The following is a 25,651-nucleotide window of genomic DNA, read 5'->3' as shown; positions in this document are numbered from 1 at the left end:
ATTGATGCTTTAGCAGGGCTGCTTTCCACGGCAGCGAATGAAGCTATTAACGCTGCTCGTTCCTTCCTCTTTTCTCTTCTTCGTGTCTCGACTGTTCGTTCCATCTCTCTGTCGGGTGTCTTCCATGTTAACGGGCCACCTAACGTACACATCGCACGGTTGCGCGAACGCAAAATATGTCGGTCGCAACTTTCTCTTTGCTCAGCGGTTCTCAGACACGCTTCCTGCTTTTACAAACGTCCGTCCCGTTACTTACAAACTGTCAACAGAGCATGCGTGGCCCGATTTTTGACAGATTTTTGAAAATAGAAAATATACACTTGCCTTTTTAAGAAACAAAAATGATTGAAATTGAGGTTCATGTAATTTGTTATGAAATCAACGAGGCGGTGTTTAAAAGACTCTTTTGCAGTGTTTTCGAGTGAAATTAGGATTCCGTGTTCCTTTTTCAGCTTATCGTATTAGGAATCTACCTGGCAAACAACAGGTTCCACTTTCGTAATCTGAAAGTCTACGGATGATTTACCTCTTTTTTGTTACCTTCGACGCAAGACCTTTTTAGAAAAATTCGATTAGGAAAGAGGTAGGTATAAATTCTGTAGATTCTCGGAGTCGATTTAGGAAATTTTTCCATTTTCTATTTTAGACGATTACTCAATAAAGGAATTATAAAATCGCGAACCGCTTTCCAGTGATGAAATATTAAAAATTGTAAATTAATTAGCAGTTCGTATTAGAGGATTGATATTTGCTACGTTACGTAATTGTTTTCAGTCGCGGAAAAAAAGAAACTAACTTATGGAAGGTTAATTTAATGCCACGTCTGATTACGACACCGACATTTTCCAAGAGTCTCGATCCATTTCCTACAGCTTTCCATCGAGAAACAAGACATAACGATAATCATCCCCTCACCGGGGGGAGGAGGGTCGGATATTGATATCCAGGTTGTTGGCGTTCCTACAAGTGCTCGTTCTTCAAATGAAACCGAAGAATTCGAAGCGGTAGCAAAGAGAAGCGAGCTTTCACATAGCCGTCGCGACAAGAACGTACGATTTTTGTTTCGGGAACGTATATGTATGATGTTCGTCGTTCCCTCGAAGCAGCTCTCTCCTCGATACTAGGAAACAGCTATATTCCAATCCCGTCTGAGCGTGCAGAGAAGAGAGTCTGCTTCGCTGCTGACTTTACGTAATGGTAGAAACATCATCGTTAGTCGCAAGAGACAGTATAACGTCAAGTGCGTTAACCCCGTTGAAGCCGAACACGGCTTTCTCCACTGGCGAATGTTGCCTTCCCTCCTTCGCCTTCCTCAACCAACACTTTCCCCTTTCCTCTTCGCCGTGCTCGATTAAATTCACCTTCTCCGAGGCCTCTCCTACCTCGTAACCACCCCACACCCACCTTCTCCACCTTCCCTCTTATTCATATAGCTACTTCTTTAATTTTTTTCTTTTTTCCACCCCCACCCCATTGCCGCCGGTCTATTTATACCGTAGGTTTTTAATTCACCGGATCTCGATTCCCGCTGTCACCTGAACGAAACGTTCGGGTTATTTCCGTGTACAGGGAAGCGAGAGGTGGAAATTTATTGGAAGTAGGGGCGGTATCGAATGCTCGGAGAAGTTCGAACGGTGTCTGCTAGACCGGGATTTATAAGACACTCGATCGGCGGAGGAAAGTTTGAGAAGGAAATTGTGATTGGAAACGAGCGTTGGCTCTGTTATTCTTGCTACTATATGAACGAGTATTTTCAATTAAATTTTTGTTACGATTGAAAATAGAACCTTCGACGTTTACAGGAATTTGAGTGTGATGGATACATGGATTGTGTTTGAATATTAATAATAACCCTTTGTGGTTGAAAGTCACGAGATCCAGTCATTTGTTAATGCAACACGGTTATATAACTAGTCTCGTTGCCTTTTATTAATAGTAGAATTATCAAACCGATAAAAATGACTGGTTTCAGATTTCATATTTTAAATTACAGATTTCTGTCTAGATGAAAAATTTGTTTTCAAATCTCTAGAAAATAATTTTTCTAATAATTGTATAGAATTCTCATACTAAATTTTAGAAAGCTTCCCTTATAAGCTTCAAATTTTCAGTCTGAATTCTACAAGATTAAAGTATTCACCGTCTATTTTACACCCTATACTTTTTTATATCAAACCAATCGGTTTCATCGGCAAGGACCGTGTTGGTTCCCCATAAGGAAGGGTGTACACGAATCATCCCTATCCCTGGTGGAAACCGAATTTTCATGGTGGGTCTGTTGTGACGCAGAAAGGAAGGAACACGAACGAGTGCGTGGCCCTGGCCTGTTCTTGTGCGTGTATTCGACGGAAGAGGAAGAGAATGAGGAAGAGAAATGGGGGTTTGGAGGGCCGACGGAAGGGTGGGAGAAGGGCGCCCTTGCCCTTGGCATTGCCGCTCGATACGAATAGTCAGGGCTGTCCAAAACGGTGCCGAGGCAATTTAACGTGCGCGTAAGCCTCGCGCACGAATGCCTGCCGGAAATGAGCTGGAAAGAGGACATCAATTTCCGTTTCTCTACCAACCGGCACGATTGTCGTTTCCGCGACCGAACACGTCACACTTTTCCGTTTCCAGAGAGAAAAATGATCATCGATCATCCTTACACCTATGCTTCCACTTTCGTTCAAGGTCCTTCTATCTAACATTCTTAGATATTTTGGTGTTCATTAAATTAGAAAGACTTTTATATATTGGAAAAGTAATTTCGGAAGGGACAGTGTAAAATTTAGAAAAAGAAGAATTAAATTAAAATTGGAACTCTCTCCATGGTCCGCCGTCCGAGAGTTGATTAACCTTTGATCTTTTATAAAAATCTATCAATCACGTTGCTAGAAATATTTGTACCAAAGGCTTGAAATTTTTGATAAGATTTGTCGATAAAACATTTCTAAAGCAAAATTGAAATTGAAGGCTTTTCTACCCTTTAAAAAATCTTTTAACTATTATCAATGTTATCTCCTATAAGGCGCGAATGACCTACATACTGGATCTGTTTACCACAACAGGTATCCAATTCGAAAAGCTAAATTTCCAACGGCAAACTTCCCTTTCGGGTAATCGGATTCGAACATCTTTAGGGTTGAAGTTTCGGGAAAGTGAATGCGTGGTGTACGCATGCCCTCGCCCTTGCCCTTGGTCGATACTCATCCCCTCGAAGGTTGCCTTTTTTCCGGCGTCAACGCCACCCTCTGCCAACGTTCGTTGCTTTTCTTCCGCGACCACGTGCCAGCCACGTGGATCATCCCGAGCCACCGCGCAGGTGCAAACCCAGGAAACGAGCCTGCGGGGGCGAGTCACCCCCTCCCGACGAGGTGAACGCACTCGACGAAAGTAGGCTAGGCCTGGCCTAATTGCGAATCTCCGATACTTAATCGAATCATTAGAAGGAACGTTCACGCAACGAACACCCCCCCTGGTTATATGATGCTTTTTAAAACGGTCTAGGATTTTTCATCTTACAAATGGTTTTATTCCCGTACGATCGATAAAACGAGGATGATTTATTGAACGACAAATAACACTGCGACTGTAAAGTTGCAGAATCGTATTAGGTGTACAGTAACTTAGATATTTGTCCATTGAAAAGTGACGTTTACTTATGTTGACTCTCTGCAGTCGCATTTGTCAAAATACCAATACTATTTTGCATCGAACATAACTACCTAATTACAGACTCGTAATAAAGATATCAAATCACAAAAAAATCCCTATCAGTCGTTCAATAGCGGAGCTTCGCTTCAATTAATTATTCCTGTTTCAAGGGTAAAAGTGAAATACGTACAATACTATTTACAAAAGAAAATATACTATTCTATAGGAAGAGTACAATTGGTGGAGCCAGGCTTAACCCGCAACGTTCTCATCAGGTCGATGGCAACGAAAGGATATCCCCTTCGAAGGTCAATGACCTTGATCGGTTCTCTCACTGGGGTCGAAGCTCTCCATTCGTTCGTAAACTATGAATCAGGATGCTCTTTAGGGTCGGTTCACTGACATCTGCTTTTACCAACAACGCTGCGTGAATTAATCGATACCAAAATTAGAAAACCCACCGCGGGATATCGTTTATATTTATACAACGCGTTCTAGGCGGACGGAAAAATGAAAAAATTCAAACATTTATACGAAAATTAAATTTAAAACAAATCTTTCCATAATGGTTGAAATCTTGAATCGTAGAAACAAATGGAATGATCATGTTTCAAGTGCGCAACATAGAGAAAGGGAAAGAAGAAATGATTATAAGCCCCTTTGGGTTTTGAGGCGAGCTGTTGCTCCATTATTCCGTCGCTTGCTCGCATTTTACCGAAACTTTTCTCCTACCACGAGGCTGCGGTGGAACCTTTTATCCTCTGCCTGTAAGTTTTCCTGGGGTTGAGCCTCTTTTTAACCCATGCCAGACGCAGCAAACGCATAGGAAATGGCTCGGTTACTCTGACACGAGTGTCGTGAAAACGGTTAAAGTTGCGCTTTTTGTTAGGAAATATGAGAATTTCGTTCGGTTTTTAAATTAATTCCTCTGATGACGTTGAAAATGATTTTATTGCAAAGTGACGACGAATTACTTTATTTCTTAACAACTCTAAAAAGTGAAACTTACGTGAAATGTTTATCACTTTATACTGTAGAATAATGTTTACCCTAAGTTTCTGCAAAACGGGGTCAAAGAATACTGCTTTCGAAGCGATGTTACTTTACATCGTGTACGCACCTAGCGAGGACACGTGCGAGCGCGTGCGTGTTCGCTTACCTGTCGCAACATCTTGACGGTTCTTTAACGACCTTAACCTTTTTCGGAGGGCGAGGTTGCGATGCACGACAGGACAAAACGATAAATTAGCGGTCGGTTTCGCGGAACGATGTTGACCAAGAGGTTTACGTAATATTTCTCTTTTTTCATTTCTGTTTCAGGTAAGCACACGTCAGACGTTCTTTAACTCTACGACCTCTCGTTCGGTTCATTTCTCGATACAACCGTAAGTAAAGTTAACCGTGGTTCCGAAAAATTAGCACGATTGATTATCTACGAAATTCTTAGACCTTTAAATTGCTCTTCTCAATACTTAAAAACTTAACGAAATAAATTTTCAAATGCTTAATTGAAAATTTAGGGATCATTGCGACTCCATAATCTGAAGAAGGGTTAAATAATATTCTCCGGTTTATCTTCCTCGAAGATAACGAACGGTTAATTATTTTTTACCTAATTTCGCCTTGTTAATTCGACACGCGTGCCGTTGGGGTCAAGTACAGTCCGGGGCAAGTTCTAATACCGGTGTTGTGTAGAAGACAGGAGAAGAGAGGAAGTCATAGCGAGAACGGGAACGGGAACGGGAACATAGAATCGGAATCGAGTGTGTACGAAGGGTGAACGACCGGGAGGCAGGGGCACTAGGCTGCTACCCTCTGCAGCGACAGAGAAAGACATAGGTCGATGCTACGTTCTACAGAGAAAGACGATAGACGAGAGAGTAGGAGAGAGAAGAAAGGAGAGAAGCTTCGATAGAGAGAGAATACATCGGTCGAGCTGCTCTCTCATCCCCTCCCCTCTCTTTCTCCATCCCTCTTTCGCTCTCCTTCATCGTGCCCACCGAAGGGGATCAATACGAACCACGTGGTGTAGCAGTAACGCCACGAAGAACGACCAGCCTAACCCTCGTGCATGCAACAACCTAAAACCGATGGGACAACCACATTGTAGGCTGATTATTTTTTTTTCTTTCTCCCCTCGAAAAAGCTTTTTCACTTTTTCGCTAAACCCCCTCTAGGGAACGATCCAACGTCATTTTGTTCAATTTTTCACCATCGAAACGGATCACTTTTTATAACTCGTACGAACGAGCGATCGATTCGAACGATTTCAGACTATTTACCCGTCTCCGTTGAATAATTCAATCGAGTTCCAATCTGGTCGATGTTTCGACCGTTTTGGGTCGGCTCTAATGAGAACGCGGCGCAAGGAAGAAGGTTTTCTGACGATGCTTTCACGAAATCGCGAATCGGAGGATCCTATTTTCGGTCGTGCATCGATCGTGTTACCCTGTTCGTGTACTCGATTCACCCCGGGGCTTAAGCCCGCTTAAGTCAGTTTACCGACCACGGGAACGGCCTTTATCTTTCTGGGACACCGAGTCATCGGTGCACAGAAGCCGATCTGCATCGATGATCTTCTGACCCCGAGGACTACAGTCACCGGTCTCGTTGAATTTTCAGATCAACCGCGCAGCCTCTCGTCTTCTCTAATCGCGATCGTTCATGATATTTCGGGAAGAAGCTTGTTTCTTTCTAAATATCGTGTCGCGATTTTAGAAACGAAGATTTTAACAAAAATAGAGAATAGATAGACACGCGACGGTAGTGGCGTCGAATAGCTAGCTAGACGAGATGATTGCCGGTGATACGCGAAGGATACACGAGAATCCTCGCGATAATATCTGAAACGGCAAATAAAATGATCGATCGGATGACGATTGATAAGATCCGAGTTACAACTAGAATGCTCGGCTGGCCTAGAATCTTTCCAGATGAAAACAAAGATTGATTAATCGGTCCGATATCGGCGCACTGCATCGACACACTAATTTTCCCATGTTTTGTAAAATTTAAGTAATAAAATTGTTCCGAATTTGAAGTATATAAACTTGAGTATTTTCCAAATTAGTTGTAATACGGAGGGTTTTGCGTTATTAAAAATTTATATTTCATAAACCGATACATCCCTAATTGAATGAGATATATTAACTTGGAAGTACGTTAATTATTGTCCGTGTTGAAATTTCGATAGAAAGTTCACTCACGGATCGCTAATCCGAAAATTAATAATTACGATAGAATGTAATTTAAGAAAATACAAAAAAAAATGTGTTTTCGGTACAGTGTTCCGTTCGTTATAGCACTCCAAGGCTGGCGAGTAACGCGCGCTACCATCTTTCCGTACAACGGTCACAGGCATAGGCAACAAGAAGAACAGAAACACGAAGAAAGAGGGTGTAAAGCCTACCCTTGTAGATTGCTTTGAAGGAGGGTTGCTATTACGGATGGTTTCATACATTGCACACCCCTGACTTCGAGTCTAGGTCGGTCATTCACCCCGTCACCGTCCCCAACATTACCCAGCAACCCCTACCGAATCCCCTACGATCTTCCACCACCCCTTTGCGCACAACTGACGCCCCCCCCTCTTCTCGCATTCACTTCCACCCCTATTGGCTCGGTGACGTCATTCAAGTGGTCCCCACCGAACGGGGCGAAACCCTCCCTCTATGATACACCGAGAGCACAGGATGTGACGTTGGTGGAGCGAGAGGGTGGATTCGACGAAGAGGGAGGATCAACAGTGGCGTAGAACGAGGGGGTGCGTCGAATTTTTAAACGTTCACCTTCGACGGGAATGGGAACGTGCCAGTGATCTTGTGATCGACGATTCGAGGTGAGAAATATTATCTTGGACTTAATTATCGCTTTCAATTCTTTTTTCATTAAGAAATATTTATATCGAGGATGCGTTATTGATAAAATAAAATCGGGTGAAATTCTTTTCCATCGTAAAAATGTTGAGCAAATAATAATTTTTTAAATGGAATTAAAAATTTAAATTTAGAACGATCTCCTAAATTTCTCTTGAAATTATTTTCTAAAAAAAGAATCTGACATTTACGAGGCACCGAATGCCAAACCGTCATTCTACTTAGCACCTATGTCTATAATGCTTTAGAATAACAAAACCTCGGGAGAAACGTTTCTGCAAATCCATTACCCGCATTCCTTACCGTGCAAAATTCACCCGCAGAAATTTCACCGGTCATTGAGACTCGCTAAAAGATCCTAAACATGTACGACTCGACTTTCGATTTCTCAATCGACGCGTAAATCTTCGTAACGCTCGTTTCGCGGAGTTCGATCCGATCTCGCGATCGATTCACGGAAATAACCAATGACCGGGGTAGGAAACTGTATCCTCATTATCATTCGATTATGCTAACGATGGTATCTAGAACCATGGCTCCTTTCTCTTAAGTCTCCTTTCCAGCCTGTTGGCTCTTATCAATTTCACTTTCGTCCTATCGTTCTCCCACGCGCATCGTACAATAGTTATACCAGATTAAAAATAAAAATCTTACAAAAGAATAGGATGAAAAATTCTGCGACTATTATGTAGTTTCGTTATATTCGACCATATATAGATATCCGCGCGTTTATTCGTCGCTGACGAAGCTAGCTGACTGTCATCGAAGCATCGAGCACGGCTGAGTCATAAATAGTGGGCAGAACGACTATTATCTACGCTCTCTGCACTGTCAACGATGAGATTCCGTATGATGTTTGACAACGAAGATGCGAGGAGAAAGTGCGAGATGTACCTCCCATTTCATAACGTTTTATCGAAAGAAATACGATTCGATTATCGTGCTATCTCGTGAGAAATTCAATCTTCTCGTTAGCGAAGTTTCAAACGTGCGAGAAAATGATTAAATGCCTTGTGAGTCATAAAGAAATTACTTATGAAAGGGGGGTATAATAAATTCTGTACGATTACAATTTTCTTTTTAAAATTATTTCTAATTTAGAATTGAAACTGAATGTACTTGATATAATATTACTAATATGTTGAGTTTTCATCTTGAGATCTATGATACACTGGTTATTCGCGACACATGTGGCAATAAAATTGCTAATCCAGCGAGAGCTCGCGAATGAATACTATCGGTGTTGCGATATTACAGGTCGATTTCGAAAATCGACTACGATCGCTTCCGCGTCGTATCGTGTTCCAGCATTTCGCCGTTAGTTTCGAATTTCCCCGCGAACCGATCGCTACGTTGACCTGCTTCGAGTATCAAAGTTCACCGTTCTTCCGGGGTAATGGAAAAAAGCTGTGGCGTTGGGAAACCATATCGAGACACCAATTTTAACGTAGATATATCAATCCTTGTCGGAATCGATAATTAAGATGCGTTTAGAGCAGCAAAAACGAGGATAAATTAATTCTAAAACAAGAAAGGAGATCGTTCACGAAAGCATGGATTGAAAAACGAAACCTTTCACACGATGATTTATTTCCCAGGAATTTCGTTTCAAAGATATGTTACGCTTCTGTTTAATTAAAATGTTATCACGTTAACACGCAGTCCAGTGAAATATTCATTTCTAAGGAAAAGTTACTTCCTTATACCCAGCTTTGCACAGTTGCTATCAAAATACATCGCTAGGACTTAAACTGAAACTTGATTAAACGAGAATATGTAACGCGTAATTTTAAAGTCAATTTTTTCCTCACTTTGGATTATATAAAGTACCATAGAAATCTCGATCTTCATCGAGGAAATTATTTCGACGTAAAATTTTCGCAATTTTAATTTGCCATATTCGTAATGAAATCCTTGGACCTTGTTAAACCGTTCAAAAGCGTAACACGTATTCTTATTCGAATTCCACTGGATATCAATTCTGAATCGAATAATTTATTTATATTATATAACTGAGACTTAGAAAGGCTTAATATGTGCAAGAAATCTCGTTCGAGTTTTGAACGATCAGAGGATAACAGCAGACCTGAGAACCGCTGTTCGAACAAGGCTACACCTCGCAAAAGGTGAATGCATCGTCGCTTCCTACATTTACGCAATCGATTCCTCGAACGTGGTTCGCAAGTAGGAATGGAGGAGGTCGCATACGCGTTCGCTAGTTGGTCGTCTTACACGAGCAAAGGCATCGCGATATCGTGCGAACACGAACGTGAAAATAATCGCTTCTCATGGATCCACGGGGCAACGCACTCTCATTCAGAGTGTTGAAGACAATAAGCGTGAATGAAGGGGCGGTTTAGCCTGGCTAAAATGGAACGGGAGCCCGCTGGAAGGTAAAATCGAATGGGAACTCGGGAATAATGAAAATGGAACGGTAAACTTCGCTCCGGTTGTACTCTGCTTACTAACATCTTATAATTTTCTTGACGATTAAGTGGACTGAATTAAGAATAATTTTCAAAGGAACAGCGTGAAATTTAGAGGATGAAGATAATATGAAATGCGAGATTTCATTAAAATTGGGGCTCTCTTCGTGGTCCGCCATCCAAGGGTTGATTACGATCTTAAAACTTGTTTGGAAAGTAGAGCCTGTTAGTGTAATATAACCGATAATCATCCAAATGTAACGATTTGGTCACGGAATTTTTACTAAAATGAATTTTTACTAGAAAGCAAGATGCCCCTCGGCTAAATGTTAACAAAACGACACCGATTGAAACTTCACAATGGCCCGGTAAATTGGAAATTCGTCGAGACATTCTGGCCACCGATCGAGTTTCTGGTGAAAGCCGCTGCCCGCCAGCCCTTGACCTTCCCTCGGCCGAATTCCAGCCGAACCGTCCACGACTCGTTTCGTAACGAGCCGAGCACACCGGCCATTAAGAGTTTCTCGGTGACCGCGGTGAAAGGCTTAAACATTTTGCTAACAGCGAGAGAACGAGCTTGAAAGCGACCCGTGACAAGCGAAAACGAAAGGATTCCCTCGACGCGAACACTTTTATAAAGGCTGTCTGCTTCGGGTTCGCACGTGAGGGCAACGTTACACGCGGCTTTGTTGCTCTCGCAACACTTTCTCTATTGTTTAAAAAAATTAAGTCGCTACTCGCGGCCGTGCCTAGGTCGTTCAACCTCCCGAACAGCTGCCTCTTAAACGGGTCAATCAACCTATTCCCGTTCACCGACGTTTCAAACGATTTTGTCAACTTCTGAACAAAGAAGCATGGTATCATAAATCGCTGCTCTAATTTCAAGAATAAAAAAAAAAGGAGAACAATTCTGAAAAGTTTCGAATATCTGAGAGAGAGCCTCAAGGATCTCCATCTCGATTTCCCCGATTACTCCGCCTACGTTCCAGTTTCGACTTCTCCTCGTTCCCATGATTTCTTCGCTCTCTTTCGCAAAAAGCTTGTTCGCAACTCGTAAACACGATACGATGCTCGAAGCTAGTGGACGCGATTCTCCTTTGGCGAATAAACAAAAGCTGGAAGGACGATCCTCGGACGTGTAGATCGAGCCGAGTTTTCGCGGTGCCTGATAGTCTGGAGCATCGCCGTCGACGACCAGCTAGCATCGATTCCGTCGGCCGACAGAGGAGAGGAATTGTGCCAGCCATCTCGAGAAGCGAGCTTAACGATCGCGGATGCAATCGCGTACTCATCAACGGCCTCCCTCTTTCGCGGTGAAAAAGAGACGCGGAGGGAAAGGTCAGGCCGACGAGGAAGTGGCCGAGCTAGCTGCTGGCGCGATAATAAGCAAAGGAACACTTTCTACGCGTCGTCGAGTGGAGCTCGTGAAACCGTGAGCCTCTGCTTTAGCAGGCTCCCTCCTAAATGGAACGTGACGGCGTGTTAAGCAGAGCCACGGTTCGCATCGCTATCCTCGTCCAAGTCCGCGGTCTTAAACTGCTTCCAAAGTAACAACAATCCTTCGTTTCTGTTCGCTATTCTTGCATCCGGTGTGACCGAAAAGAAAGCGTGTCGAATTGCGTTTCGCGCTACGGAAAATGAAATTCCTGGAATCCTGCACCAATGCACTGCTTTTCAATGAACTTTTAAATAACCCGTGATCTTATTATTCGAATGGACACGACGAGGGAAAACTTTACTAGGTTTATGGAATACTAAATGTACATATTTTGGGACGTTGGATCGAAATGACTGATTTTGAAACGTAAACTCTGACGTGATTTCATGACATAAAAGTATCATGAAATAGTATTTAAGGCACATCAATTTGAAGCTTTAGGTCTGCTGAAAATAACTGTATCAGTGTTTCATCGATATTCTTAATATAAAGAAATTAATTATTCAAATTGGATAATTGCAACAGACAGTGCTGAGCTGTGAATTAGTTGACTGATTGTTGGTTGCGATGCAGAACCAGTCAATCTGTATTAAGAATATTAATGAAACATTTATATAATCATTTTCAGTAAACTTTAAGCTTTAAATTGATGTACCACGAACGGTATTTGACAGTACTTTTATGTCATGAAATTGTATCCGATTTTTTGGCATAATTATTTGTGCTGTCCCAGTGAAACGTATTAAAGTTTCTAGAATGATTATTATTGTCACCATTTATAAGCAGGATATTATACGATGTCTTTTAACCGGTATCTAATCGTAAAACAACCAGCATAGAATTAAGCGGAGAGACAGGAAGTAAAGATTACGAGAAGGTAGCAGTTTCTCTTGGCCGAGTGCACGACAATTTCATTTTCCTGCTATCGTCGTGTTGTAATGATCGTTTTGCGCTTCCAATATCGCGTAACAGTTTCGCAAGCGTGCGCGTTATATAAGAAACGTAAAAAGCAACCGTGTACTTACACGCATCGATTTCTAACGATACGTTGCTCGAAACCGATCAAAATACCAATTTATCGTTTCAAAGAATCGTTAATCTGTATTTGATCAACCGCATGGAATAATGCAGCTAGCAACAGCAAAGTAGCAAAGTATCCTTGACATAGTAGGCGACGGGATTGACAAAGAATTAATGGAAAAGTCTTTTTATATGAAGTCATTAGATCGACGTTGCTACAGCTACGAATTTTGCCGCTCTATTTGCGCTGCTACTATGTGCGCGGTCACGAATCTTTCGGGCTCTCTCCATGGTCCGCCGTCCGAATTTTTTAAATATTTCCCATTGTTTTCCTCGACTTTGATCAATTATTTTAGGCTCGATACTTCAATCGAATATTTAAAATAAAATCCAAAATCTAAAATTCCCTTCAAACCAGAAACCCAGGAGAATAATCAGACTAGTCTAAATATCATTATTATCAAAATTCTGAAAAATCTTTTGAATTCCGGGTAAAACAAACAGATTCCCAAAGAAGGATGAGCGTGTATAAAAAAAGATTGGAAAGAAAAGATTGAAAACGGAAAAGGTTACACGCGGAGAGGCTTTTTACGTGGGCTGAACGGTCACGTTGTTCCGTGGGAAGGCAGAGTTCGGTATACAAACGTTTCACTCTCGACGAGCCGGCTGGATAACGGGGCTCTGTTCACGATCGAGGTAGCCGGTGTTGTAGGTAGCTCGTCGAGAAAGAAGGGAAAGTAGTTCTGTGAGTCAGTGGGGCTTGCGGTACCCCGCGACGTTCAACGGGTTAAACAGCCTCGAGTCTTGGAACGGGAAACGGGTAATCCAGACGAGCCACATCGTTTATCCCTTTGCAAACGCGCTCGCCTTCTCGACGAAACTTTACCCCACAATATTTTTTTTTTCAATGCCGTACGATTTTAGAGCGTTCTCCAACTTTGTTCGCAGCTCTATTCTTTGTTGATAAATACGGTACAGTAAGCACAGAAATATACCGCGGTTGTTAAACCTTTTGACAATTTATTCCGAAATGAAAAAAAAATGAATTTGACTGTATTTCAGAGGCCAGATTGGGCTTTTAACGTACTAAATACTTCAGCAAACAATGTCATTTAAACGGGCAATGTTCTACCTTGAAGAACATATTTGTTTAACCTGAATCTTCTGAAAAAAAAGGCTCCTCTGCAATGTGAATTTTAAGTAAACAATTTAACCGAGTCATTTGACTGATCGTTATGAAATATTGATTAAATATACACCAGGCTAAAGAACTTATATTTTGAAAGAAGATACGTAGAAATTTTACAAGAAACGCGTCGAAAAGATTTTAATTGCAGCGCAGATAAGTTTCGTTCTAAAATTTAGCGTTTCCGATACTTTAGGAATCAAAATTGTGCTATTAAAATACCACGAAATTAATTGTTCGTGATAAAATGAACACGCGTTGCTACTAACTACAATGATTAATCATTTTTTAAAATCACTGCAAAAAAGAGTCAAGACATTTGTATCTCCTGTAGCTGTGCACAATATTTTATTACTCCCTCTTGTATGCTCGGTCATATCGCGTGTATGTTTTTAATCTCTGCTGTTGTTTTTCTATTTTATTTTTCAACATACATCCGGAAGTTTAATCGCGAACTTGACAAAGAAAATATTTATTTACGTTATTTTTCTATTTGTTATTATTGAATATGCGATAACCGTTTTACTGTAATTGTAACATATTTAAATACTACGAAAAATAACTGAACTTCACGTTGGAACACACAAAATTATAATTATAATTGTAAGAAAATTGAAAATTAAAAAGTACAAATTTCAACTTTAGAGATCTATTCGTTTGTGGCATATTTTTCAGATTAGGCTGACGTAATATTGATTTCTATCTATAATCTAATTGATCTACGGAGACGAGCATCAAAATGGTGTTAAAAAACTGGTCTAATTTATTCTAACACATGCAAAGCGTATCTAGATAAAGGCATCGTTTATCGAACGAATTATGGATAGAAGCATAATTTAAAAAACCTTCAATATAACAATTAACCCTTTGCGGACGATCGACGCGTATGTGCGTCCAAACATAATTGTTCGTAGTAATTTATAATTTTGTACTTATCGCGTTATATTCTTAATACAAAACATAGCTATAAGTGTAGACAGTAAAGATTTACAATATATGCTTTAAAGGATGGAATTATAACCTCTTCTGCTTTAAATTAATAATACTCCAGGCAAAATTAAAAATGCCCCGTCCGTAAAGGGTTAAATAAAAGAAAATATTTGTAAAATAATCACTCACCGATTCAGGATCCATGGCTCGAAGGAAGCCCAGTTCTGTTCTCCATTCAAAGTCCATTCTGGTCGCGAAGTCATCAAGTTCCTCAGTAGACCTCTTCATCCTGAAGACGATAAAGAATTCGTTGATACTTCTGGGAGCACGTAATTTTTGCTTTCACTTCCACCAGAAACGCGACAGGGTAATAGCGAAACAACGCACTGACATACTTCCGACAAACGTAAAAAGTAGAATGGTACGCGAGAAACACGCACGACGAAATTACGAGCAAACGATCCCGTCCGTGACTGGAAATATACTCATCGTTCGTGAAGCGATGCCTAATACCTCTCGGTGAACAATAATCCCCCGAATGTAAACACGAAGCGAGCCTCGGCCCTTGTTAAACGAATTCCTCTCGTTGTAAACAATAACACGAGGAAGTTCTTCGCCGATGTGTATACCGATACGAATGCCATACTTTATGGGATAAAGTGATTCAATTATAATATCTTTTTTACCCCTTTGATTTAAATAATTATAATTATTATAATGAATATAGAATGACTAATTGTATACCGATGATAATGTTTGAGATACAAAAATCAATTTTGTATTGTAATAATATGTTTATTTTAAAAAATCAAGATTTCAACCCTTGATAAGGATCCTCGTAACACTTTGTCTCTGAGAAAACTTTAGAAAGTAATTAATAAATATTTATAAACATTTAGTAGTGTCTAGAACTTTCAACCTATACAATGACGAGCGTAAAGAAACTGAATTGTATTCATATGCAAAAATAATGTGAACTAAATTGTAGGTCAGGGGGTTAATCCTCAGAATAAGAAGCTACTGCAATAATAAAGCAGCAGAGGTTTTATACCTTTTGTGATGTTAAATGAAACGATATATTACTGCTAAGAAGTCTTAGGATACTGAATAAATTTCAAATGAATTAAGAAAAAATTGTTCAGTAATTAAGAGATACGAATCAGATAGTGCAATAGTGGAAATGTGGCATTGAAATTCTTTCAAAAAATTTTCGAAATAAATTAATTTACAAATTACTGAAACGATAGACCATATCAAATGTAGGTCACAACAACGATAGACTGAAGAGAATAGATGATTGAATGAAATTTACTATAAAAATTTGCAAAAGTGAATATTCCAAAAATTATTCATGCGAATAAATTGTATAAAAATAATTTTCTAGAGTAAATATCTTGCGAGATACAAGGATATCCGATGAAAAGAGTAATGAAAGAAACCATAGAAAACCTCTGAAGAATTCTTAAACAAACGGAATGCTAGTTTAATTTGTAATCAAACGCTCGTGTAATTAGAAACTTTGGAGAAAATTTAACGGAGGCGATAGTATTGAACAGTATCGTTCAAACTTCCATCTGGTTGAACATAGCGAGAACGTAATTGTAACGGCGATAGCGAGAGTCAGCTAGTTTTGAGGTCAGGGCAACGACGTGGAGGATCCTTGTGACGTGCAGTGCTCCAAGGAGCGCTCCGGTTGGCCTTCGACCTGAACCAACTCCCACTAGCGCTCCTCCTTTTCACAGGACTATTCTTCCTACCGCGATCCTGTTCCGCGAATGTCCTTACAGCAAAGATTCCTTCTGATTTCCATGAAAAATATCTGGGTTATCATTACAAACTGGCTTAAACCTTTACGGGAGAGAAAAAAAAAAAAAAATCAATTTCCAGGTCTGCTATCTATCAGACATTAGATCGTAATAAAAATACCATTCTGAGCGGATAAATTAATGATCCATTACTCGAATATTCTTCGAGGAAAATGTATGTAAGAAATATCTCGTTAGGAAAAACTAAATCCGTGTCGCATGGTTTTAATTACGTTCAGGTCGGGTCAACTGTTTCGCGCGTCGAAGGAGATGAGGAATTCACTGGTAACCTTTTCACGAGCTCTTTTACCAAAAGATATTTCGGACGTGTTTTTATGTAACGGGCCGATTGAGAGATCAAGATCAAGAGAACCGTGGCGAGGCAGGTATGGGTGGACAGGGGGCTCGGTCGCAGCTGTGCTAAAACCCCGCGATACGATCCTCTTGGTCATGGACTTCGCGAGTGTAACTTGGTTCGGAAGGTGAAAGTTTTTCGGTTATCGAACATCGTGGCCTAGACCGTAAAAGAATAACAGGAATTCTCGTAAGCAGTTTATACCTCTGCTGCTTTCTCTTTTTGATTCTAAACACTTCCCTTCGAACTGTTTTCCTGGTCTGCTGTTGTCACGCTTCTGTCTGACGATCTATTCTTTCCTTCTACTCAAATCATCGTAAACTAACGATACCGACTTAACGAGCGTTTCTCAGAATTGGTTAGTTTTTCCTTATAAAAATAAGAATTGTTTACAATTTTGCATAATCGAATAATTATCAGTAAATTTGCTAAGGTGGTATCGTAACAAGATTCCCATGGAAAGAAGGAACGCATTCGACGCAACATTCCAGAACGATGCATACTGTTTAAGATAAGGGTCGCGCTAGTTCGCGTTGTTTCGCAACACCGGTGTCACGCGATCACGCGAAATTCGCTCACGTTCGACACTTGAAAAATTCGCGTTTCAATCGAGATATCGATGCAGTGCCGCGTAGCCGGTGTTCGCTAAAATCCTACAATACCGACCATTAGCCGCGGTAAATTTCAACGATAAACCAATCCCCGTTCGCGTTTCCCTGCTGCACGATAAACCGCGCTTTTGACAACAATGCGACCAGCTTGTTACGTAACAAGCGTTCTCATTTATAAAACGATACAATAAGCCCGTTAGCGATTTAATTAGAAGTCTGTTCCCGAACACGGTATATCTGATTCGGCATCGAATCAAAGTCGCGTCACGTACGAGCGTAGAAATCGTACGTAACGAAAGTGCAAGTACGCCGACTTGCGTAGATAACTGTAAGGGAAAAGCTGGGTCATAGAAGCGAGGTATTGATAAGGGATCGTTGGTGAAAATAAACGAAGCTTTCGTTGATCTCTGTGTAACGGTGATACGTAGATAGCATTTCAGATAGAGTTGTTCCGCGAGCGGTGCGCGTAACGCTAAGCGATCGACTAGGCTTGTTGCAGCGGTGTTAGAGGTTCCCCTACTGGAGAACGTAGTACAGCTACGCTGCCGTTTTACGAGGAGGGTTCTCTCTTCCACTTCCACAGTTCCTCCACCGCACGGCGCACGGGTTCCTCGTCGGTGAGCGCTGGTGCCCGTGGCCGCTGTCCCAGTCGTCGCCCTACTTTGTCGAAGCCAACTCAGCTCGACACTCGGTTTACACCTCGCTACGACGAGAGAGAAACACACGTTCGTTTACACGCACACGTGAACGCGTGCACGCGAGCACGCAACCACGCACGTACGTACGTACGCAGACGGGCAGGCGGGCACCGAGAGGAACGCGGGTACGGTGGGCCACGTACGAGGCGGTCTCCTCTGTATAGGAGAAACCGAGGGAAGAAGGAAGACGCGCGACGGTGGAGGTGGTGCCGATGGTGGTGGCTGTGATGGTGATGGTGATGGACGTCGTGGTCGTTTTGCAAGAAACCGGAAGTGTCCCGCGCGAAAACTCGACCCGTCCCTTCCTTAACACGGTCCGAACCGTGGAGCCACGTGCCCCGACCGGAAGTACCAGTTCTACCCAACCAACCGGACCGTCCTGTGACCTACGACAACCTGCTGCTCGTCCAGTGCAACCCCGCGACCGCCTATGATCATCCGATCCGATCGTTTCCACCAGTGACACGAGCCGTCAGGCGCGCTGCAATTTCTAGAATAATCAGTGCCGAACGTTGCCCTCCGTTGCGGCCACGCCGTCGAATCGATCTAAAAAAAAAAAGTTTCATTATCGTCCCACGCTTTATCCATCTCGTCCACCGTTCGTGGATGCACACAGGAGGCGCGAGAAATCTCGAGCAGCTAGACCGGCAAAGCCTCCGACAGGGAAACGATCGCTTTTCGCGCCACGTTCAGGAGAAAGTGCACGGGCACCTCGCGAACCGGAAGTGCCATCGAGCGAGAATATTCAACGCAACCAGCCTCCTCTCTCTCCCCTTTCTCCCGCTTCTGTGTTCTACGCACGCGGTCCCGTGAAATACTCCCATCGATGTTCGCCGATTGTTCGACGAATCTCGTCGCCAACGCTTGCCTCCACCCTTCGCCAAGGGCGTCGGAATGGCTCGTCACAGAAACGACTGATGGAACGCCACTGATCAACCCTCCTCCCGTTTGTCTGATCTCGTAACCAGCACTGCCAATACCGGCTAATATCGCCGCCTGATCGGTGGCACACCTTACTTCTTTGCTGTGATTTTTATTCGTTTTACCCCCTTTTCTTTTCTCTTTTCTTCTTATCTTTTCAATCGAACGACTGGCGTCGTTCGTCCCACGGCCAAAGTCACCGTACGTCTTCTGATTTGTGCGCCGGGTAGCGGGCATGCGCTGACGGAAAGGAAGTTCGCCAACGGCGGCTTTGAAAGAGGCAACCCTCGAAGAACCGAGGAGAAAGGATCGCGAACCGAGCGCAATCGATCGACTTGGTTTTTTTTGTTTTTTTTTTTTTTTTCATTACCGAACAACACACTGCCAAACTTCTTCGATACACGAGAGACCTTTACAACAATCGAGCCGCATTAGCGGGAATCGCACTGCCAGCAGGAGGGAAATCCGACTGAGATCACGTGACCGGGCTCGAGGAAATTTCGTAGAGCCGATCTGAAAGTGGCAAACCCTGATACTGCCGAATACCCGCTTCTTTGTTCAAAGAATTCATCCAAACTGATAACGCGTTCCGCTCGGATCGTCGTTTCGTCGTTACGCGTCGATTGTACGTATTCCACGGTACCTGGTGTTCGCGGGTGTACCTCGTGGCTTCTTGTTAAACGAGTCGTGCAACGGCACACCGACGGACAGAGAGTGGGAGAGAAAAAAAAATCGAGCTTCGTTACGTAACCGTTGCATGGCCGCCATTTTGGTCCACGCATACGCACGGACACGCGTACGTGGGTGGACGCGTGTCGCCGCGGCGTTTCGCGCGCGCCTCGTCTCCGCGAAAACAGACCTATGAATGGTAACTCGGCGATAAACACGGTATCGGCTGATAATGCGTTGCGACGACAGGGTTACCAGTACGACCGAATAAACACGAGCGGAACTCGCGCTTAAATACAACGCGCATCGGGAGCGGCCAGGAGGTGCAACGAACTTTCGAAAAATTTCGTACGACCGCGTGGTTATTTTTCGAATAAATCTACGCGACAAGCGGTGCGCAACGCGCTATGTTTCCAACCTAGACTAACCCGTGGATGAAAGAAATTGCGGGAAAGGAATCGGTGTTGGACTTTGCGCCCCGTTTCGAAAGGTGAACGCGGTCCCGTAGTGCACCGAGGCAGCAGTGAAATGGACAGTGAAGAAAAACGTGGACGAACGAGTTACGGATAGCATCGATTTCATTAACGATTCTGAATGCGGTTCTCTAGCCTTTGCGTCTGTGTTGTTACACGGTGAACGTGTGCGGATCTGAATCCTCTGGACCATAAGATCGACGCGTCACAGAGATTGCCAACGATCGATGAACTCTTACTTACTGGGATTACCGACATTTCCTCGTCCATACGTGTTCATAGTTTTTAAACAGATGCGAACTGGGATTTAAACGAAGCTGAGAGAGAGATAGTTAATGCTTCGGATAGACTCTGCCAAAGGGTACAAAGGGACTAAGCGAAGAAACAAATGGATGAGCGAACCAGCAGGTAAACCGTTATTGCTTGTGACTGGAAGGAACCGGAAAGACGAGGACATGCAACCGGGTGTTTTCTGTTAGGACAAAGGATAACCCACTTTTGAGGAGGAGCTCGCACGTGCAAGTGGGTCGTATGTACCATGGTACTCTGCTTAAACCACGATACTTAAGAAACACGATCGATATCGAATGATTATTTGAAAGAAAAAGAAAAAAAGAAAAAAAAAAAACACACTCATGTTCGCTCAATTTCTGTATGCATTTTTGTGTCGATTTCAATTAGCCAGATACAATTGTCTGGCTTGAAGATAAATTAAGATATATTAGAGATTCTATTGATCTACGTATAGACTGGATCGATCGAGGTTTGTTCATTATCTCGAATCGATGAACTGAACTCTACGAAGGATCGTGGAACAAATGAAGAGCAAGTGTACGTGCAAATATTTGCGAAAACGGACGAGACGCCGGAAACATGTTGTTCGTTTAGTATCAAGAATTTTCGGGTAGAATCTCGGGAAAAGGTGACGTTGGGTGACATACGTGTACGTGCGGCTCTGTGTATGCAGGGATCTTGATTCGTGTGGGTGCAGCCAGTGCATAAACGCTGACGTAACGCGACCAACCTCCCCTTGACACCTGATCGACGATACACCTCGTCGTCGACACGTCGGTGACCCTACTAATACCGTGCCGACGGTATCGTCGCCAGAATTTCGGGAAGACTCTGGCTGTGCAACCGATTTTCGTATTTTGGATGTCTTAACCGGAAAAAGATGTAAGTTGACAATTTCTTATGCTTCTCGTATACCTAAGCTTCGAGAAGATAAACATAAATCGCAAAATTAGCGAAATGATAAAGTACGAATACCAGGAAGAAAAGAAGAATAATCGATAATGGATGCAAATCTGGCGTACAGGTTTCGCGCAAGTCGAAAGGTCTAGGTCGTTCCAACGATTGACAGATGCTCCTCTTCTTCCGGCTCACCGAAATTCGTGAGAATTTCTTGTACAAATCTTGCCGAAGGATAGAGCCTTCCCCTTTCCCCGTCACGCCAAATACATTTCGTCCCGTAAGATCAGGAAGAGAGACAAAGCGCGGACCGTGTTCCATAGACGGCTGATGCAAGCGTCAAAGATATAAATATGATTTTTTAACGAATCACGGAAACCTTGAAGGAGCCATTAAGTTATAGAATGATTCGCGCGCGATGATAACGTAACCCGTTACGTGGAAGAATTCAAATGTTCATCGATTAAACTCTTTCTTCCACGCTGGACGACGATTACCTTTACGTAAAAAGAAAATCAGACAGAAGCGTGATCCTTCTATCTTTTGTTCGATTTCATTGATTTACAGACGACGCATTCCCGCTGGCTGAGGCTATTGTTTCCGTTTAATTGGCCGCTATCTATTCTCAGGATCATCGTAGTTCAGTTTGCACGAATCGTTCACGGTAGGGCGGAACGATTTCTCTGTAATCTATAAATACTCGAGACCAGGCTATATGCGCGTATGAACGATTGTTAGGCAAATGCGCGTATGTTCGAATGTGGATAGGATAGGCGAAGAATGGCTCGTTCGACAGACCTTTACCGGTAATTGCGTAAAAAATAATCCAACGTTCACGCGTTGCGTCAGGAAAACAAGTGCGAGACGCTTCGCCCTTCGATAAATTACTTTTTAAACACCGTACGTCTGCGATGGCATTGCGTAAAACGTTTACGACGTTCCGACGTTCGTCGAGAAAATCGTCTGCAAACAGTTGCGGAACGATAACGGACACGATACGGAAGCGTTTAACCCGCTCAAGAGCGAATGCTCCGGTGAAAATGAAATTCTATCGAAACTCGTGTCCGTAACGTGATTTACGTGCGATCCAATTGCCCCACTTTTCGGGCCAGCTTGCCCTGATAATCCGTGAGCCGGCAAGTCCGAAGTTGACGGACTTTGCTACGAGTAAAATGCATCGGAAGTTAGCCTATCAGCTGGTGATGGTTCCTTGAAACATGACGATGCTCATCGCGACAGGACTCGTTAAATGGCACTTTCATTAAACTAGTATATTTTAATTACCATAACGTAATTACTATTCGAGTATTCTTATTACTTCTGCAGTGTTTTCGGTATTGATTGATAATTATAAATTTCTATTAGATAAATTAACACTCGGACGGCGGACCACGGAGAGAGCCCCAATTTTCACTTTTCCAATTTTCTAAGTTGTACACCGTTACTCCCAAACGTATTATTTGGGTATGGGAATTGATAAATTGAAATTTGGGGTTTGAAAATTCAATAAATTCGGGTTTCAATGTGCCCGAGAAGAAATGACCGTTTGCAGCGCGGCAGCGAACGTGTTAAAGGCAGGCTAAGTAAGGAGCACACGCCACATGGCGGGAACTAGAGTTGTGCAACCCCGCTTCAAGTTATTCTGGCGGATGAGCGCAGTAGCCGGTGACGTCCCTAACCTATCCTAACCTCCGTAGCTCGACGCGTGCCCTCTCTCCATGACGGAGCTTGAGATAGGTCGGGTACAAACGTTCGTACGAATGCACGTTACGTGCAACTTGGCTGCTCCACTATAGTCGCACGAACCGTACCACGATCCGCGTCGCTACCGCAATTATTCATTGCACTTTCCTTACATTTTTCTTCCGACATTTTACCATTGCCGATATCTAACGATTTATTGATTTGCTAATTGATCGATGATCGATCGATGGCCTACGAACGGATAGAGCTGGCTTATTCGAACTGATATTTAAAGTAGATATAGAAAGATTGAAGCAATTATTAATTGACCCTAGTATGGTCTTTGATTCCGCTTGAATTTCAGATTAAAATGAATGATCCGAATATGGAAATAATTTTTCTTACTACAACTTTGAAATTTTAAACGATTAACTTCGCAATTCCGGCAAGACTCATTAGAAAAACCTTATTCAGATCAGATCATTAGAAATTCATCATACCTGTTTGTAATCGCGCGAATAATTATAACTTACTGTTTGATTTATCTGATAATATGTCATTAGTTTCGAATCCCTAGTTTACAATTTTTTTTTTTTTTTTGTAATTGAAATTTATTCCCACGTTTTATTCCATTTCTAATTATACTACATTGCATCAGACGGTACTATTTATACAAATGTCTTATACATAAGCATTAGAAGATATTTTATTAGAAAAATAAAAGTTTTATACTAACGACACCACGTCATTGATAGACTAACAATAAGTTGTTATTTTGCTTTTCTAGCGATTATGATAAAAAAAATGTTGCGATTTTAAAAACATTCAGATCAAAGTACTGCAATCGGTAATAGGAAATATTAATTCAATGTAACGAAGCAATTTCTAGGTCAACAGAGAAACGAGGATGTTCCCCTGTTCCCCTGGTCGATTAAATAACTCGACTCGTAAACATTCTTCCATTGACGATAATTTAACTTCGGTCCGTGAATAAAAGACACGGATCGACGTTAACCGATCTCAGGGACTCCGTGTTTCGGTGTGGCCAACGAGAGAAACCTTATCCCGAAAATGTCACCAAGGCGTTTCTCTGCGTCGCGACCATACTGTGTCACCGATTATAACCAGCTAGATCTCGGCCTATAGAGGCCACGTGCGTAGAAAATAGATAACAACCAGCAGACTCTTCGCGACCTATGCCAATCGCAAACTAAATATACCGGCCAGTAATCACGGTATTACGTCGACAAACGTCCGCCATGATTCTCGTACCTCCGCCGCGTCGTTCTTAACGCGAAACTGACGTGGTATAACACCGCGGCGAATGTTCGTGCGAATAAAAGCTGAAGCAACGTTCTATCGATGTGTCGCGATCCGTAACAGAGGACGAATCGTTGCCAACGATACCGATAGACGCTTGAAAAATCGACCTTCGAACAAGAAAATTGCTTCCGTGATACGAACAGAGGTGTTCTCATTCTGATTTCTCGTGCACGATTACCATTGAGAAATTCTCTGGTAGGTTCTCACGAGGAAAAAAAGAGGCTTACGGAGATCGCGAGGCTTGTTTCATCATCATTCGATTAATTCAAATTTTCCCGCCTAAACGTGGACGTATCTATAAATATGGGGCCTTTTTTCTACATTGCAATTCTTCGAATTTCTAAGGGTTGCCAGTGGAGAAGGGTGGAAATTTAGGGTATCAATCTTTTCCTTGGGAAAGGGTACCATATTTTTCGAAGGCTAAGTAAGTTATCAGAAAAATGATCAAATTTATAACGAATGACAAGGTCCCTCTTGTTGGATGCACCATGAAAGTGATACGTCTTGTGCATAATGCAATTTGTTCGTACTACAATGTCGACGATAGCGTCGCCTTTACGCATTGAAGAAAAATGACTTAACGAGTGGTCGACCTTATTGTGACTCATTAACGAATGCATGGAGAAGTTATGTTGCTGTTGCGGCGGATTAAAACTAAAGGCTTTATAATACGATCTGACACAGGGACGAGAATAGAAGCGAGTGATACGACGAGCTTTAAAGCATCCTTTACGATAAAACGGTGCACTAATTGGCGAAGAAAATAATTACAAGGTGTACTTTTTAAGCTCGCTCTAGTTTCTACTTCAACCAATTGATTCGTCTAACGATTTCAACGAATTTGAAAAAAAATTGCTTTCGAAATCTACCGGGGAACTTTTATTTGATTTTATCGAAAGAAGACAAGTTTGAAGCCTGACGAATCTTTGTATCCAAGAAACGATTAAGATATTAAAACGCAGTAAAGTTTTTTTTTTTTATCATACAAGAGTTATCGATCAAAGAGAAACCGTCTTAACTAGGTAATACCAAGTTCTTCCTTAACTTTACCAGAAGCGCGAACGATCGACGGGATGAATTACGACGACACAAACGTCCGCGCACCATCACGAAGATCCTTGCGTCGGAATGATGTCATTTGACCCTGACACGTGCAGTCAGCAAGTACCGGTATTCGAATGCGAATACTCGATTCGTCGCCAGGTAAAGAGAAACGTGCTCTCGAGAGGTGCATGACACTGCACCTGATTAGCCAGATGCAAGAAATGCATCGAGATATAAAAATCGTTCTAACGATCTCCCCGATCGTCACGACGAAATCTGTCTTTTTTATTTCGAATACATTGTTTCATGAATTACGTATCCGGCCAAGACGTTTCGTTACCATCTCTTCTTTGACTGCGTGTGAATAAAT

General features: G+C 42.3%; 1 protein-coding gene and 1 long non-coding RNA gene across 10 annotated transcripts in view; one reads left to right on the top strand and one right to left on the bottom strand.

The window, feature by feature from the left end:
• LOC143308251 (uncharacterized) overlaps positions 1 to 25,651 on the bottom strand; it is a 124,295-nt gene that overhangs the window by 69,192 nt on the left and 29,452 nt on the right. For all 4 annotated transcript variants that reach the window (XR_013065240.1, XR_013065241.1, XR_013065243.1 and 1 more), the window contains exon 4: positions 14,698 to 14,797. This is a non-coding gene — a long non-coding RNA (uncharacterized LOC143308251). The remainder of the gene's footprint in view (positions 1 to 14,697; positions 14,798 to 25,651) is intronic.
• Hr4 (nuclear hormone receptor 4) overlaps positions 1 to 25,651 on the top strand; it is a 114,536-nt gene that overhangs the window by 61,888 nt on the left and 26,997 nt on the right. The window contains exon 1 of one of the 6 annotated variants that reach the window (XM_034332420.2): positions 17,844 to 21,216. The exons of 4 other annotated variants lie outside the window; for them this stretch is intronic. The gene's annotated coding sequence lies outside the window, so the exon portion shown is untranslated. Of the gene's footprint in view, positions 1 to 17,843; positions 21,217 to 25,651 lie in introns of those variants that run through there. One more of the 6 variants, XM_034332416.2, reaches the window with a different exon arrangement.

The sequence above is a fragment of the Osmia lignaria genome, chromosome 3 (assembly GCF_051020975.1).
Source record: "Osmia lignaria lignaria isolate PbOS001 chromosome 3, iyOsmLign1, whole genome shotgun sequence".
NCBI lineage: Eukaryota > Metazoa > Arthropoda > Insecta > Hymenoptera > Megachilidae > Osmia > Osmia lignaria.
Note: the sequence above shows the minus strand (reverse complement) of the source record. Positions and strands in the feature narration are given on the sequence as shown.